Here is a 5122-nt window from a genome sequence, read left to right as displayed (position 1 = left end):
ACTTTTCTCTTGAATGGATGGGGTTCGCTTCGCGTTTCCCAAGGGAAACATCCAATTATAATATGTTTTAACGAAAAATTCAAAAAAATTCAACTTAAAATCAATAATGAGATTAAAAAACCATTTAAAGCGAGTAATAAGGCTTACAACGGCATTGGTGACTATAAGTGGACTTTTCTCTTGAATGGATGGCTTTCGCTTCACGTTTCCCGAGGGAAACATCCAATTATAATCTGTTTTAATAAAAAATTCAAAAAAATTCAACTTAAAATCAATAATGAGATTATAAAACCATTTAAAGCGAGTAATAAGGCTTACAAAGGCATTGGTGACTATAAATGGACTTTTCTTGTCAATGGACGGGATTCGCTTCATGTTTCCCGAGGGAAACATCCAATTATTGTCTGTTTTAACGAAAAATGACAACATATTCAATTTAAAATCAATAATGGGATTATAAAACTATTTAAAGCGAGTAATAAGGCTTTCAATAGCATTGGCGACTATAAATGGACTTTTGTCTCGAATGGATGGCTTTCGCTTCACGTTTCCTGAGGAAAACATCCAATTATAATTTGTTTTAATGAAAAATTCAAAAAAATTCGACTTAAAATCAATTATGAGATTATAAAACCCTTTAAAGCGAGTAATAAGACTTACAAAGGCATTGGTGACTATAAATGGACTTTTCTTGTAAATGGATGGGATTCACTTCATGTTTCCCGAGGGAAACATCCAATTGCAATCTGTTTTAACGAAAAATGTAAAAATATTTAACTTAAAATCAATAATGAGATTATAAAACCATTTAAAGCGAGTAATAAGGCTTTCAACGGTATTGGTGACTATAAATGGACTTTTCTTGCCGATGGATGGTTTTCGCCACACCTTTCCTGAGGGAAAGATCCAATTATTGTCTGTTTTAATGAAAAATGCAAAAATATTCAACTTAAAATCAATAATGAGTTTATAAAGCCATTTAAAGCAAATAATAAGGCTTTCAAAGCCATGGGTGACTATAAATGGACTTTTCTTGTCAATGGATGGCTTTCGCTTCACGTTTCCCAAGGGAAACATCCAATTCTAATCTGTTTTAACAAAAGATTCAAAAAAATTCAACTTAAAATCAGTGATGAGATTATAAAACCATGTAAAGCGAGTAATAAGGCTTACAAAGGCATTGGTGACTATAAATGGACTTTTCTCTTGAATGGATGGGGTTCGCTTCGCGTTTCCCAAGGAAAACATCCAATTATAATCTGTTTTAACGAAAAATTCAAAAAAATTCAACTTAAAATCAATAATGAGATTATAAAACCATTTAAAGCGAGCAATAAGGCTTACAACGGCATTGGTGACTATAAGTGGACTTTTCTTGTGAATTGTTGGGATTCGCTTCACGTTTTCCGAGGAAAACATCCAATTATAATTTGTTTTGACAAAAATGTAAAAAAATTAAACTTAAAATCAATAATGAGATTATAAAACCATTTAAAGCGAGTAATAACACTTACAAAGGCATTGGTGACTATAAATAGACTTTTGTTGTCAATGGAAGGAATTCGCTTCACGTTTCCGGAGGGAAACATCCAATTATTTTCTGTTTTAATGAAAAATGCAAAAAATTCAACTTAAAATCAATAATGAGATTATAAAGCCATTTAAAGCGACTAATAAGGCTTTCAATGGCATTGGTGACTATAAATGGACTTTTCTCTTGAATGGATGGCTTTCGCTTCACGTTTCCCGAGGGAAACATCCAATTATAATCTGTTTTAACGAAAAATTCAAAAAAATTCAACTTAAAATCAATAATGAGATTATAAAACCATTTAAAGCGAGTAATAAGGCTTCCGAAGGCATTGGTGACTATAAATGGACTTTTCTTGTCAATGGAAGGGATTCACTTCACGTTTCCCAAGGGAAACATTCAATTATTGTCTGTTTTAATGAAAAATGCAAAAAATTCAACTTAAAATCAATAATGAGATTATAAAGCCATTTAAAGCGAGTAATAAGGCTTTCAATGGCATTGGTGACTATAAATGGACTTTTCTCTTGAATGGATGGCTTTCGCTTCACGTTTCCCAAGGGAAACATCCAATTATAATCTGTTTTAACGAAAAATTCAAAAAAATTCAACTTAAAATCAATAATGAGATTATAAAACCATTTAAAGCGAGCAATAAGGCTTACAAAGGCATTGGTGACTATAAGTGGACTTTTCTTGTCAATTGTTGGGATTCGCTTCACGTTTCCCGAGGAAAACATCCAATTATAATCTAGTTTAACAAAAAATGTAAAAAAATTAAACTTAAAATCAATAATGAGATTATAAAACCATTTAAAGCGAGTAATAACACGTACAAAGGCATTTGTGACTATAAATAGACTTGTGTTGTCAATGGAAGGAATTCGCTTCACGTTTCCTGAGGGAAACATCCAATTATTGTCTGTTTTAATGAAAAATGCAAAAAATTCAACTTAAAATCAATAATGAGATTATAAAGCCATTTAAAGCGAGTAATAAGGCTTTCAATGGCATTGGTGACTATAAATGGACTTTTCTCTTGAATGGATGGCTTTCGCTTCACGTTTCCCAAGGGAAACAACTAATTATATTCTGTTTTAATGAAAAATTCAAACAAATTCAACTTAAAATCAATAATGAGATTATAAAACCATTTAAAGCGAGTAATAAGGCTTACAAAGGCATTGGTGACTATAAGTGGACTTTTCTTGTCAATTGTTGGGATTCGCTTCACGTTTTCCGAGGAAAACATCCAATTATAATCTGTTTTTACAAAAAGGTAAAAAAATTAAACTTAAAATCAATAATGAGATTATAAAACCATTTAAAGCGAGTAATAACACTTACAAAGGCATTGGTGACTATAAATGGACTTCTCTTGTCAATGGAAGGGATTCGCTTCACGTTTCTTGTGGGAAACATCCAATTATTGTCTGTTTTAATCAAAAATGCAAAAAATTCAACTTAAAATCAATAATGAGATTATAAAGCCATTTAAAGCGACTAATAAGGCTTTCAATGGCATTGGTGACTATAAATGGACTTTTCTCTTGAATGGATGGCTTTCGCTTCACGTTTCCCGAGGGAAAGATCCAATTATAATCTGTTTTAACGAAAAATTAAAAAAAATTCAACTTAAAATCAATAATGAGATTATAAAACCATTTAAAGCGAGTAATAAGGCTTCCAAAGGCATTGGTGACTATAAATGGACTTTTCTTGTCAATGGAAGGGATTCGCTTCACGTTTCCCAAGGGAAACATCCAATTATTGTCTGTTTTAATGAAAAATGCAAAAAATTCAACTTAAAATCAATAATGAGATTATAAAGCCATTTAAAGCGAGTAATAAGGCTTTCAATGGCATTGGTGACTATAAATGGACTTTTCTTGTCAATGGATGGCTTTTGCTTCATGTTTCCCAAGGGAAACATCCAATTATAATCTGTTTTAACGAAAAATTCAAAAAAATTCAACTTAAAATCAATAATGAGATTATAAAACCATTTAAAGCGAGCAATAAGGCTTACAAAGGCATTGGTGACTATAAGTGGACTTTTCTTGTCAATTGTTGGGATTCGCTTCACGTTTTTCGAGGAAAACATCCAATTATAATCTGTTTTCACAAAAATGTAAAAAAATTAAACTTAAAATCAATAATGAGATTATAAAACCATTTAAAGCGAGTAATAACACTTACAAAGGCATTGGTGACTATAAATAGACTTTTGTTGTCAATAGAAGGAATTCGCTTCACGTTTTCGGAGGGAAACATCCAATTATTGTCTGTTTTAATGAAAAATGCAAAAAATTCAACTTAAAATCAATAATGAGGTTATAAAGCCATTTAAAGCGACTAATAAGGCTTTCAATGGCATTGGTGACTATAAATGGACTTTTCTCTTGAATGGATGGCTTTCGCTTCACGTTTCCTGAGGAAAACATCCAATTATAATCTGTTTTAATGAAAAATTCAAAAAAATTCAACTTAAAATCAATAATGAGATTATAAAACTATTTAAAGCGAGCAACAAGGCTTACAAAGTCATTGGTGACTATAAGTGGAGTTTTCTTGTCAATTGTTGGGATTCGCTTCACGTTTCCCGAGAAAAACATCCAATTATAATCTAGTTTAACAAAAATGTAAAAAAATTAAACTTAAAATCAGTAATGAGATTATAAAACCATTTAAAGCGAGTAATAACACTTACAAAGGCATTGGTGACTATAAATGGACTTCTCTTATCAATGGAAGGGATTCGCTTCATGTTTCTCAAGGGAAACATCCAATTATTGTCTGTTTTACTGAAAAATACAAAAAATTCAACTTAAAATCAATAATGAGATTATAAAGCAATTTAAGGCGAGTAATAAGGCTTTCAATGGCATTGGTGACTATAAATGGACTTTTCTCTTGAATAGATGGCTTTCGCTTGACGTTTCCCAACGGAAACATCCAATTATAATCTGTTTTAATGAAAAATTCAAAAAAATTCAACTTAAAATCAATAATGAGATTATAAAACCATATAAAGTGAGCAATAAGGCTTACAACGGCATTGGTGACTATAAGTGGACTTTTCTTGTCAATTGTTGGGATTCGCTTCACTTTTTCCGAGGAAAACATCCAATTATAATTTGTTTTGACAAAAATGTAAAAAAATTAAACTTAAAATCAATAATGAGATTATAAAACCATTTAAAGCGAGTAATAACACTTACAAAGGCATTGGTGACTATAAATAGACTTTTGTTGTCAATGGAAGGAATTCGCTTCACGTTTCCGGAGGGAAACATCCAATTATTTTCTGTTTTAATGAAAAATGCAAAAAATTCAACTTAAAATCAATAATGAGATTATAAAGCCATTTAAAGCGACTAATAAGGCTTTCAATGGCATTGGTGACTATAAATGGACTTTTCTCTTGAATGGATGGCTTTCGCTTCACGTTTCCCGAGGGAAACATCCAATTATAATCTGTTTTAACGAAAAATTCAAAAAAATTCAACTTAAAATCAATAATGAGATTATAAAACCATTTAAAGCGAGTAATAAGGCTTCCGAAGGCATTGGTGACTATAAATGGACTTT

The sequence above is a fragment of the Theobroma cacao genome, chromosome 10 (assembly GCF_053813885.1).
Source record: "Theobroma cacao isolate CCN51 chromosome 10, ASM5381388v1, whole genome shotgun sequence".
In the NCBI taxonomy this organism is placed as follows: domain Eukaryota; kingdom Viridiplantae; phylum Streptophyta; class Magnoliopsida; order Malvales; family Malvaceae; genus Theobroma; species Theobroma cacao.
This window is presented reverse-complemented; position numbering follows the sequence as displayed.